Below are 13,802 nucleotides of genomic sequence, written 5' to 3'. Positions count from 1 at the left end.
CTAGAAAGCTTAAATTATAGTAGTCTCAAGAAAAACTGTCAACAGTAAAGATAATTCTAGAATGGAAAAGTAACAAAGGGAAAAGAAAGGTCCTCCAAGATCTATTTTCACTTTATAAAAGAACTACTAATTGTATTTTCTTGGGTCACCCATTCTCTAATTATGATGCAGCACAGTGACTATGAGGTGTGCTATGAATGCTGCACTTAACTAGAAAAGTCTCATTTGATTACAAGATTCAACTGTTCCAGTAGCTTAACCTTCAGAGTTTGTTACTCCAGAACAGCAGAATGTTTGAGGGAACATTGCTCCTGGGCACTAGGAAGTGTAAATGTTCAAAATTTGCATAAGTGAAGGTACCTTTCCATATTTGCATAAAGAGTCCACCAGACCTTTTAAAGGAAAGAGGAACAAAGACACCTGCAGCTATTCTCAAGGTCTGGGCTCTGGGAAGAAGAGTTTGTGAGAGTGGTGGAGTAGAGCCAGCCAGGACACAAAGATTAATGAGCTAGAACAGTGAACCATCTATAGGCTCTCCACCAAGGACCTTCATGGTTATGATGTCCCCTCCAAACTCATGTTGGAATTTAATTGTCACTACTGAGGTATCACAGGTGGATCTTTAAAAGGCAATTAGATCACAGAGGCTCTGTGATCAGAAAGGATTAATGCCTTCATCTCCAGAAAGGGTTGGTTGGTTGGGTGGTGGCGGGGGGTGGGGGGGGGAACGACTCCAGAGTAGGGGTTGTGACAATCTCTGTTTCTCTCATGTTTATGACATACATGACATAGCAAGAAGGCCCTCATCAGTTGATCCTCCCTTGATGATTGAACTTCCAAGACTGTGAGAAAGTTTTGCTATTCTTCATAAATTAGCAGCTGATGGTATTCTGTTACAGTAGAAGAAAATGGACTAAGACAAGGACATTTTTTCTTTTTTGGTACTAGGGGATTGAACCCAGGACATTGCCTTTGCTAGGCAAGTGCATCGCCACTGAGCTACATCCTAGCCCAAGAAGGACCTTTGCAAAGGTGACCCAGAGGAGGCTGGCAGACTCCGTGTTCCTTGGGAGATGGCATGTGGAAGGAGGGCTGCACAAAGCAGCACCTTGGATGAACAATGATCTCCCCCATCTCTAGACCCCCAAAGGCCTTTGTACACACCTCAGTGTTAATACCTGCTCTACTCAGGCATTCGTTTCAGCAGAATCTGGAAAGGTACTTGAAGGCAGACACCATGACTTGTTGCTCTTTGTCTTCCCATGTATTCCCAACAGCAAGCGTAGTATTTGATACAACACACTTTCAATATAAATGAATAAATGAGTATTTCCCATGTGATTGTTAAATAATGCAGCTTCTCTTGTTCATTCGTCTCATCTCCTGTGTTTATCCTCTGCACTTGCCTATTGTTTTTATCTGGGTTTCTAGTCATGACAGAGCCAAAATCAGAATTCTGTGATAAACTGACTGAAGAACCAATGTTCTGAGTGCAACTGTACCATCTCATAAGGCAATTTATACCAACAGGAGCTCAGTACTAGCTTACCCTTGCTCCCATTTACAAAATGGTATGAAAAATTCCATCAAACATTTGATGAAATCAGGATATGCTTGCTCCATTTAAAAAAACAACAACTCTAAGAGAAAATCTATTTATTTGATAATAATTTATTTTTCAATGAGTCAGGCAGGTATGATGAAACATACGTGTGATCCCAGCTACTCAGGCAGAGAACAAGACAGTTGTCCAAGGCCAGTCCATCATAAAAATACATACCTGACTTGAAAAAGAACTAAAGCCAAAAAAAAAAAAAAAAAAGAGCTGAGGTATGGCTCAAATGGTAGACTACCTGCCTTGTAAGACCCTGAATCCTAACTCCTACATCAGATAAATAAATAACTTCAAGAAAGCATGATTTAAAAACATCTGAAATACACCAAAATGTAAAACAACAACAAAAAACCCAGAATCCAATGAAGTTCTATATTTCTAATCATAAGTATATTCTGCTATAACCACAGATCTGTAGGAATTTTAAATATTTACATTCTGAGTGCAAGTTAACAATCTGGAGCAAAACCACTGAATGACATAAATGTCTTCTTAAGTCTCCTGAAACCAAAAGTTACATCGAATCTCTGCCCTGTACTGGAGCAAGTAGGTAGATAGGAAACAACATTTTAACGAATATAAAGCATGAGGCAAATGGTGGAGCTGCATCCCCACAGTTAACGTAAGCAATAGAACAAGGAGCACTCAAAAGGGCACAATGCTAATTACCCACCTTAAGTCTAAAACCTCCTCTTACTGATCCCTAACTACTTTATTAATCAATACTAAGAGGAAAGGCTTTGGAATCTTTTCTATGTGAACCTGAAGCTAATGAAGCAATAATGTGCACACATATTCTAATCTGCATATATGTTTACATTAACATTTTCATTTATGGAGTTTTAGTGAATAGGACAGGTATGGGTGCCTGGCTTGAGCTCCCAGGTCTCAAGGCCCAGAACCACTGGCTAAGTATACCTTGGCTGTCATTATTCAAGTCACAGAGCAAGCCTCTCTCAATGTCTGCAAACAGGCAGTACTCACAATGTCTACATGCCTCTTCATATTTAGATAAAATAACATATATATTGAAATGAGCTCCCAGATATAGAAATAAGAGATCTATTAATTTTTATTTTTTGATGATTCTGTCTTCTTTATGCATGGTGTATTCAAGGGTACAGGACTCCAGGGAAAAGGTGAAAAAGTGCAGCAATGGAGCTCACTGAACACAGATGAAAGTGAAATATACAACTTGCGGGTGGACATGGAAGAGAGGGATTGGGAGAAAGAGGGAAAAGGGAAGATACCGTACAAAGGGAAATGTACTCATTGCCTGACTCATGTAATTGTAATCCCTCTGTATATCATCTTTAAAATAATAACATAAATTAACTTTAAAGAAAAGCAGTGCTACCAATTACACATCTCCCATGATGATAGTTGTGTTACAAGCGCACACATATATATACACACTCCAATCACTCAGCTCTTACCCTGAATTTCTGTAGTATTTAAGCAGATCAGTTTCTCTCAGTCCTCCCAAAAATGCAGAATCAAACAAAGTATTAAAAAGACTTTCATTGGTGATAATGTACATTAAGCATTTCATTAAAACAAATTATAATAAATCCTAGGCTTGGGGAGTAAGGAGAATGATTCTGCATACATACATACAGAGTCAACCCTAACCAAGGTATAAGTTTAAGATTAATAGGTCAAGGTGACACAAAGACAGAAAGAATGAGGAAAGTAATGTCAAAGTTCCCTGTCTATTACTTACTGCCCCAAGGGAGGCACAGGGGACAGTACCCTGCCCAATCCTCCAAGGCTCTGAGGTTCATTAACTGCAGGATTTGTCAGTTCACAACAGTTTGAGAAAGTAAAAAATAGAAGATGCAAATATCTTATCTGGATTCATGTTCTTTTTACATTATTAATTTTTTACTTCTATTCATTGAAAAGAAGTGTGAAAATATTATCTGACTTTTTCTGCATTTACTGTCCTTTTTTTAAAAAAAGTCATATTCAGAAGAACTGTGAAAACTGTAATGTACTTTCCTCACATTTTTAATGTAATCATCTTTAATCTTATCTCCTAGACCTATCTATCTTACTTTACAATGCTTGTAAAGTGACAATTCCAGGCTGACTGTTCAGTACATAGTTCACAGAGAGAAAAGGGTTTCATTAATAATAATTAAGAGGGAAAGAACCTCCTGAAATGTTCAAGACTGAGCAGACTCCAGGGACAGGATGGAAGCTTACTCCCTGGCACTAGGCTGTGGCAATAATCCAGGCACAAGATAAAAGGGGGAGGGGGGGAGGGGTGGCCAGGGCTGGAGGCTGTTGAGATGACAAAGGAGATAATGTTCAATGTTCAGCAACTCTTCTGAGGCTGAGGTGGAACTTAGAATGGAGTTGCAATTTACCAAAATGCTGAAGTCTGACAGGAGGAAGGGACTGTGGAGGCTAGCTCTGAATGTGCCCTGGCTCCTATTAGATTCAGATGTCTATTAAAATCAGAGTGTCAAGTGGGCAACTTAATTACGACTTGGAATACACAGTTAGGCGTGATCAGCATAGAAATGGCCTGAAGTTGCTAAGACTGGATGAGATCACCAAGAATGTGGGCATGAGTACACCTGGAGAAGAGGGGAAGGTCAGGGATGAAGTACAGAGCTCTTCAGGGAGAAGGAAAGAAGACAAAGACAGGGGAGATCCATGTCCTGAAGTAAAAATGGAGATGACGTGTTCCAAGGAGCAGAGCACAATCCAGTGAGTCAAGTGCTGCGGACAGTGGAAGAGTGACAAGGACACAGTGTTGACCAATGCGTTCAGCTCCAGTCAGTACCTGGAGATTTGACAAGGGTCAGTGGTTAAGGGTATAGCTGAAGGGAGACCTGCTCAGAAAAGTTAAGAATAAACATTTCTGGACAACTTCTACATTCTCCCATCAAGTCCCTTCCAGATTGTAAAAAGGCAACTACTATTAGTGTTAAACATTTACTATATATTATAGCTGCCATATTGCTTCTAGGTATATCAAATTTATGTCATAAGACATATTCTAATGTGTTGAATGCCTCTTTTATAGTACACTATTGTGTTCTGTCCAATATATACTAATTAAACATTATGTATATTTCACTCAACATTTAAAGGAGAGGTGGTGAACTATAGCACCTATGCCACACTGATCAGGGAACCAACACAGCTAGATTTTCTAATTTAGTGTGAGCCAAATCTAGAGCATTTTTGATACTGAGCTCCTAAGTTAATCAAGTAATTTAGATTTTTCCCTATTAGAATAAAGAATCTCATTTATCATGTGTTTCTCAAAGTCCTATGGAAAAGTAGAGAGGACAGTTAAAGAGATTCACAACCCCAAGGATAATCATTGCTGTTCTTCAGAGCCAACACTAAGGTAAACAGATGCTCAGGAAAATGATTGGAAAGAAAAAAAAGAGAGCGAGAACCTCAGGAACACTGAGCCCCAATCCCATCCAGGGTGCCATTGGGCTACAAGTAAGAACCAGGGCAAAGGCAGGTTTTTCAGGGGTAGCAGTAGTTTATTTCCACTGGTTAACCTTTCTCCATTTCTTTGACAGTTTGCCAGCACCCCAGAGGTGTTACAGAAGGTTTCTAGTTTAATACTGACTCTGTATTAGATGCCACTTAGTTACAATAAGGAAAACCTAGTACCTCATCCTGGGAGATACAAGGAAGGCAGTAATTGCAAACATTTATTGAGCTTTGACTCTGTGCCAGATATAATTCTAAGTGCTTTACATGTATTACCTCATTATTCCAGATAATAACCTATGAAGTACATGTAATCAATAGTCCAATTTTACATATGACACAACAAAATTTAAAGCCATACAGATGTATAGCAGGAAGTTATACAACTAGGAAAGACAATTGGGAGACAGCCATTCTCTCAAAACTGAAGCCTGACTCCACTACCAAAATTCCTCAGAGAGGGCAGAAATTCCAATTTTAAGGAACCAGGAAAAGTCATCATGGCAAGGGAATATAAGTACAAAGCATTTAATCAAAAAATACATCAAACAACATCACAGCACCTTGATAATGCAAGTTTTTGTTAGATGCCACTGTTACCTAGCAGAGATCAGGGACCATGGCTGCAGACTGGACTAAAGACCTCATCTCAATTAATACAAAGCTGGATACAGTGATGCATGTCAGTAAGCCTAGTTATGTAAGAAACGGTAAATGGGAGAATTTCAGTTTAGGTACAAACTCAAACCTTTATCTCAAAAATAATGAACACAAAAAGAGATGGAGAAAAGAGGGCATGAGGCAAGTAGCAAACACAAAGCTCTGAGTCCAAACCCCAGTTTTGCTAAAATCACCGCCAAACATGTACTGAAGACATAAAGAAGGAAAATGTGTATACCAATGACACTAAGATGATGTCATCAGAACCTTCCCCCTCTCGGTTCTGCTCAGCCACAAACACACCTGCTCTGAGTTGAAGCCATGTATCATCATCTCACCTGTATTATTAAATGTAAAACAATCAAAGGCACTATAAGTAATTCAGTCTGGATAGAATAATTTTGATTTCTCCTTTGTCAAGCAAACATTTCCTTAAAGGGAAAATGAATGGTGAGTGACACAAGGGCCACATGAACAATTTCCTACAAGAATGGACAATATTTCTGGTTTTTTGTTTTGTTTTGTTTTTGCCAGTCCTGGGGCTTGAACTCAGGGCCTGAGCACTGTCTCTAGCTTCTTTTTGCTCAAGGCTAGTGCTCTACCACTTGAGCCACAGCGCCATTTCCGGCTTTTTCTATCTATGTAGTGCTGAGGAATTGAATCCAGGGCTTCATGTATACAAGGCAAGCACTTTACCACTAGGCCATATTCCCAGCCCCCTGGACCATATTTTTATACTAACTTACAGAAGAAAAGATTCTGACTGCTGTGTTGAGTATCAACAGGGACTGAAACACTGACATTACAGACAGATGTTCTTCATGAACAGAAAAGCAGAACCATAACATACTTTACATTACTTTAGGTTGCTGAACCAGTTTGGGGCTAAGGGGTACAAACGTATTTTCCCCTGGCTCAACTTCCTATATTTCAATCCTTAGAGCTGTGTCACCACCTACTGCTCACTTTTGTTCACTCACTTACAACGTATGCCCATCCCTATCTCACAGCCCTTTCTTTATCTTGTCATGTCCACACTGGCTTCCTATTACAGAGCATCCACTCTCCTCTTCTCCAAAGCAGTGTCCTCAACATTCTCTATCATTATAGTAAGGATTAGTGTACAGAAAATCAACCTCAGTCAGTCTGTCTCTGTCCCTCTCTCTTTCTCATTGTCCCTTTTCTAAATTCATCTCTTCGTTTCTATCTTCCCCTATCCTCATAGAAATATCAAGATATAGAATCCTAAATTATCTTCCTTCTAAATAACCTCCCCCCTGAAAAAAGGAACTAGTCTTAATTATTTCTACTGACTGTTACTGAGATCCAGTTCTCCTTTCTAGGAGCATGCAAGACTTAATATGGTAGAGTGCAAGTGGTAGACTGCATGCCTTCAGCAAAACCTAAGGAAGAAGACAAGGCCCAGAGTTCAAGCCCCAGTACTGGCACAAATAAAAATAGACCATACCAGAGAAAGAAAGGGCATGAAAATGATGGCTTTCCCTCATCTTCCACTGTTTTACCACCATTAATGTACCTGTGGCGAAGAGGAATATAGATAACCTCTCTAGCCTGATACATGCAGAATCTTTAACACATAAAGAAAGAAAAAGAAAGGTGTGGGGGGTGGGGAGAAAGCTCTAACAAGGAAGACAGGGATGGGAGAAACATTTTTATATGCTAAGATGTGAAGAATAAAAACAGTATCCTACCTTACCATTTTCTGTTGCAAAGTTTAGCAGCTAACAGTTACCAAGAACACTATAAGCCAGTTCCTATCTCTTTAGTTTGGGGCTGTCATATAATCACTTAATAAAGGTTATCCTAATCAACCCTTTGTCCCCAACTTTCCATTACAATATTTATGAAGACCATATGAGGAAATAATTGATACAAGCACATGGCCCATCTGGGTACTATTCTCTCACAATTCAGAGACCTGGCAGTAACAGAGTTGGGTTCTGAGTGTTCCACTTTACAAGGTCATAGAAAAACTGGAATGCATTCAGAGCCATGTGTCTAGGAAAGGGAAAGGAGTCAAAACCAGAACAAGTGAACACTAGGTATTTCGGCTTACAGAAAGGAAGCCTTCTAATAACTCACCTGGACTCTCTCACCTGGGGAAAAGCCTAGCATTGTTTTCTGTGGCCCACTGAAGAGAAGGGAACTAAATCATGGGCAGAATAAATGACGTCAACCCAAGGGGGTGTGGGGAGGTTGGCACACTTCAGAGGGAAAGGGCAGGTAGGTAGAAAGGGTAAATGAGGATGAATATGGTCAATGAAGGGGTAAGGGAGAGGACAGAGGAGTGAGTTTGATTGGAAGACATTGTATAAAAGTATGAAAATCCCCCTTGTACAAATAACGTAAGTGAATGGAAAAAATAAGTTTTCTGAAGGTGGATGCCCTCTGTGGTTCTAGCACCGTGTGTAAGTACTCAGACAGTCCACAACCCTTGGCTCAAACTCACAGATGAGTGGCTGCCATTCCCTTCCTGCATTTTCAGGCATAAAGGTGTGTGTGTGTGTGTGTGTGTGTGTGTGTGTGTGTGTCTGTCTGTCTGTCTGTGCCTGTGTCCAAGTCCTCAGGGCATGTATACTACCCTGGTGCTTAACCACTTGAGCTCTACTCAGGCTTTTTTTTTTTTTTATGTTAATGGGAGATGAAAGTCTCACTGACATTCCTGCCTGGGCTGGCTTTGACAAAAGGTATTTTTAGTGGTTATTTCACACAGTGTACACCACCAACTCTTAAAACTCCCACTAACCTCAAAATTGTTTATAAATGGCAAACATTCTGATATTCCTCAATTGTCAAAACAATCATAAGTTGCAGAAGACAGGCAAAAGAACCACAGCTTCATGTTTTTTCCTATGGCATAGGGATGGGGATATACACAAAGATAATGAAACTGCCCAAGTGCCATGTGCAATTCCAACTCCTGGGTGCTTGTTTCCACACTAGACTTTCTAGTCCTTTCTTTCTTCTACATTCGTGATGTACCCAGTGACCCCTACATAGTCCCCTTTTAAATTTCTGCCTCAACATTCTGACCAAAATTGTTCCCTAGTATCTGCTGCTGAGTTCTCTTGATTCATGCTCCATCTTTCTCTGATTGTTCCCATCTGGCACTAACTGATCTCTATGAAACTACAATGTGGAAAAGTCAACACCAAGTTATCAAAACCAGTGGTCTTTCATCTGGGTGTGCAAAAAAGTCTCATTCATGTATCTGAATAAAACTGTGGTGCATTTGGAATGGCCTAGACGTGTTTAAAAATGTGAACATTGTTTCAAATATACTCTGATAGGATTACAGAGATAGTGGAAACCGTGTATACTGGTATTAGAACTAGGAAATTGAAAGGGAATACCAAAATCGAGAGACACAGGGTAAAAAAAGACAAACAACTACAAAAGCAATACTTGCAAAACTGTTTGGTGTAAGTGAACTGAACACCCCATGGGGGGAAAGGGAAAGGGGGAGGAGGGAGGGGGGTATGAGGGACAAGGTAACAAACAGTACAAGAAATGTATCCAATGCCTAACATATGAAACTGTAACCTCTCTGTACATAAGTTTGATAATAAAAATTTGAAAAAAAAATAAAGAATTGAACATTGTAAAAAAAAATGTGAACATTGTTTTTTTAAAAGCACATATTTTTAAAGTCCACATGCTTTCCGAAGCAGCATGTGTAGATGTAGAAAGACTTGTTTCCCTTTTGCCAAAGCATTTCCCCACATCCCTTTCCTTTCCTAGCTCTGGTCCAGTTCTCTATTTTGTCCTCCAGACTACTGATAATAACTGTCATCCATCAAACCCACTAACCCATGTATTTTACATATTGTAATATTTCTCATAACAACAAGTATTTCATTCTCCCTACTATCAAATGAGGACCCTAAAGCCCCAAAAGGTCAAGCAATTCTCTCCCTAAGGTCAAGCCATCAACAAAGGGACTAATCTGGAATCCCACATCTTAACTATTTGGTTCTGGAGTCAATATACCATTATATTGTGCTGTCTTTTAAAAATGACTCAACTCTTATTTCAAATATTTCCAAAGTTTCAAATTGCTAAGTTTAAAAAAGCCATGCTTTAGTAAGATAAATCAAGTGGTGGTGGTCAGGACAAATTGGAAGTGAATGAACAAGAGGTTGGGAAACCAATTAAACATGTTAATAATTTAGGCATGAGGCCATACTGTTCTGTACTGGGATTCTGGCAATGGGAATGGAAGAAGAGATGGATATAAGAGAAATTATGAAAGATGAATCAAAAGAACTTGGCAGTATCTTAAATATTTGAAGGAAAAGAAAAGAATCAAAGATAATTTAAATTATAAGTCTATGTGTCCAAGAAATAAAAAGGGTTTCATAAGCTGAAATTGGGAAGACAAAGTTTATAGAGGAGGAAATGATCAGCTGTTAGAATTATTAGAAGTAAAACAAGGATGTAACCTATTTGTAGAGATTAAACCACTTCCACCACCATCCTTAAAATAAGCATAAAAAAGGCTTTCCTTAGCGAATACCAAAATCGAGAGACACAGGGTAAAAAAAGACAAGCAATTACAAAAGCAATATTTGCAAAACTGTTTGGTGTAAATGAACTGAACAACTCATGGGGGGGGGGAAGGGGAGGGGGGAGGGGGGAATGAGGGACGAGGTAACAAACAGTACAAGAAACGTATCCAATGCCTAATGTATGAAACTGTAACCTCTCTGTAACTCAGTTTGATAATAAAAAAATAAAATAAAAAATTTTAAAACGGCTTTCCTTCATGTGAAGGGGTGTCAATTCACTCAAGATGGAAGATATCTGAACTGGCACTAATATACTGTGTTCCTTGAATTTGACCCTTCTCTTTGCCCCATGTTTAAAAATGCCAATGTCTACAAATTCCAGTACTATTTGGTTCTAAGAAGATAGTTAATAGGTCTCATCTGTTTATTTGGCAAGCATATAACATGTCCTTTATAAGAAGACCACAGACAATCATTTGAGTGAAAATTTATGCAAAGTAACAGATTAGTAATAGTTATACACCAGCAAAGCTTCATGTCTCATCATTTTCTACAGACTACTAATAGAGTTTAGTATTAGAATTTGAAAAGGAACAGAAAATGAAAAACTCTCCCTGCAGAATTTATTGTATTCTTTCAGCTATTATGGGTTTCATTACAGATTTCTACTCCAACGTGTTATTCTTTGTTTTATTTCCAAAATGTGGCTTTAAAAATGGCTTTCTGGAAACCTCTGCATTTGCATGAATTCAAATGAAACTCTGTTCTCTGTCTACTGTCATCTTTCTGCTCAGCAGCTTGTTACATATTTTATAGGGTTAGGACGTGATTAACAATAGACTCTTCTATAGCAGTCCATAAAATAACAAAATCAACGGCAAGGCTCAGCAAAGCAAACAGAGTGTTTTTAAATATTTGGTTTTATAGTTTTTAAATGACACATTCTAAAAGTAATGCTATGATGAAAATGAGGATGTACCTACACTACCACACTCTGATTAAGGACAACCTGACAGCTGGCTGGATTCTGTGTGAGGAATGGTCCCTACATAGCTCTTCAACATTCTCTTACGGTACTCACTGGGACATCAAATGTCATCCTGCATATCATCCCAAATGAAGGGAGAAGATGATGGAGGGAATTAAAATGGTACAACTGCAATAATTGCTACATCAATAAATCAAGCTGCTTAAGACATCAGAAAATGAGTAAGTTTCAAATGGTGCTGGACTATAGAGGGCACATTTGAAATCCAACCATGAGTCCTAGATACAAATGAAATGCTGCCATGTATACCAGGCCAGCCCACAGCAAAGAAAAAAGAGGTTCTCTTCCATTTAGAGAACTAATTAAAAAAAAATGGTAGATATTTTTCAAAGGAGATCAAAAAGTGCAGTGAATAATGACTGATGCATTTCAAAATGGAAATTCTTCAAGCACCTAGGTCTAGGATTCAAGTAATTAACCTAACACTGGCATAATGACTTACTATAAAATATAATGAAATTAAAGTATAAACTATTGTCTGATAAATGTTAACGTTCAGTTAACTCAACATTAACATTTATGATGGACTAAGAGGTTCTTTGAGATCACAAAGTATTTAAACAAAAATAAAAACAACATAGGGGCATATGCCTGTAATCCTAGTTACTTGTGAGGCAGAGGTCAGAGGGTTAGTTCAAGGCCAGCCCAGGAAAGAAAGTTCATGAAACACTATCTTAATCAGTGGCTAAGTGCCTGTCACTCTCAGTTCCCTGAGGAAGCACAAGTAGGAAGTCTAGGATGGCCAAGCATAAAGTGAAAGAGACTCAATCTTGAAAACAGCTTATGCAAAAGGGGAATGGAGAGATGGCTCAAGAGGAAGAGTGCCTATTTAGCAAGTGTGAGGCCCTGAGTAAACGCCTTAGTATAACCAAATACACATACATACGTATGAGACACTTTATTACATATCTTATTAGTCTAATTATTGGGGTTAAAAAGTATAAAGTTCATACATAGAATACTGGGTTAAAAAGCACAGGAAAAAAAAATCAATCCTTTCTCAGGAAAATTTAACTAAAAAAATCTTTCCAAAGTGACTTTTAAAAAGCCATCACTATGGTAAAATTAAATACTGCACATAATAAAATAAGACAATGAGAAAATGAAATCTCACTCATTTAACAAAAGCTAATTTTTAAAATGAGGAGAATAGGGCTGGGGATATAGCCTAGTGGCAAGAGTGCCTGCCTCGGATACACAAGGCCCTAGGTTCGATTCCCCAGCACCACATATACAGAAAACGGCCAGAAGCGGCGCTGTGGCTCAAGTGGCAGAGTGCTAGCCTTGAGCAAAAAGAAGCCAGGGACAGTGCTCAGGCCCTGAGTCCAAGGCCCAGGACTGGCCAAAAAAAAAAAAAAACAAAACAAAAAAAAATGAGGAGAATAAATAAAGAATGTCAGTCATCTGGATTTCCAAAAGGAACCAACACTTCCTACAACCAGATACTTCTCTTCTACAAAGAATAAAAACTGCACTTTGAAGCAATCATCATGATAAAACCCAGAAACCAAAATCAAGATTACCCAGTGTTTACAGAGAATTGCCCATGATCTTTTTCAAATGTTAAGATTATGGTAAAATTCAAAAGTCATAAATTTGTCTTTTTAGTATACTGTTTTATGAGTCTAAAAGATACATAGACTCACGGACTTGCCATACAACAACTACAAAAGTTTTATTACCCCAAAATAGACCCTTAATATTGTCATTCTGTAGAGAAATTCTGATCCCATCTCAATCCCTGGCAAACACTGTTCTTCCTTTCAGCGCTATGGATTTTCTTTTTTTGCCCACAAAATGACTTGCAAGTGAAATCATACCATATATAATCTGTTAAATCTTACTTCTTTCACCTAGCATGAAATACTTAATATTCATCCAGGCCGTTGCGTCTATCAGTAACTTATCTTTTTTTTTAAAATTGGTGAGTAGTATTCTATAATAGATATGTACCACAATTTGCCAACTGAATGGCTAGTAGGGTTAAATCCAGTTTTTGAGAACTATTAATAATGTTGTTACAAATACTCTTCTTACTCAGGTTTTTATAGAAACCTAAGTTTACATTTTTCTAAGAAATAGAATAGCATACTCGTATTAAGTATAGCTTAATATAGCTTCATAAGAAAATGTCAAACTTCTCTCTCAAGTGGCTGGGTCATTTGCAGCCCAACCAGCAAGGTCTGAGAACTGCACATGTCTTCCATCCTTGCCAAGATTGGTACTATAGGTGCTTTACTAAAAGTCTTATTGTGGTGTGGTTCCAGTATGTCACTGCAATTTCAATCTGCATTTCCCTCATAACTAATGATATGAGGCATCTTTTCATTTGTTCACTTGCCATCTTCATTCTGCCTTTGACAAAATACCTGACCAAATCTTTAGCTTTTTTTTTTGGCTGGTCCTGGAGCTTGAACTCTGGGCCTGGGCACTGTCCCTGAGCTCCTTTTGCTCAAGGCTAGCACTCTACCACTTGAGCCACAGC

The 13,802-nt window shown here is 38.5% G+C and overlaps 1 protein-coding gene and 1 long non-coding RNA gene across 3 annotated transcripts in view; both read right to left on the bottom strand.

The window, feature by feature from the left end:
- Btbd9 (BTB domain containing 9) overlaps positions 1–13,802 on the bottom strand; it is a 324,638-nt gene that overhangs the window by 179,628 nt on the left and 131,208 nt on the right. The window lies entirely within an intron of this gene.
- LOC125352628 lies at positions 9,468–12,442 on the bottom strand. The gene is made up of 2 exons (XR_007211196.1): positions 10,516–12,442; positions 9,468–10,260 (listed from the first exon to the last, which is right to left on the bottom strand). It is a non-coding gene; the product is annotated as an uncharacterized LOC125352628 (long non-coding RNA).

This window comes from Perognathus longimembris, chromosome 6, assembly GCF_023159225.1.
Source record: "Perognathus longimembris pacificus isolate PPM17 chromosome 6, ASM2315922v1, whole genome shotgun sequence".
Classification (NCBI taxonomy): domain Eukaryota; kingdom Metazoa; phylum Chordata; class Mammalia; order Rodentia; family Heteromyidae; genus Perognathus; species Perognathus longimembris.
The sequence above is the reverse complement of the archived record's forward strand: the minus strand, read 5'-3'. Positions and strand labels throughout refer to the sequence as shown.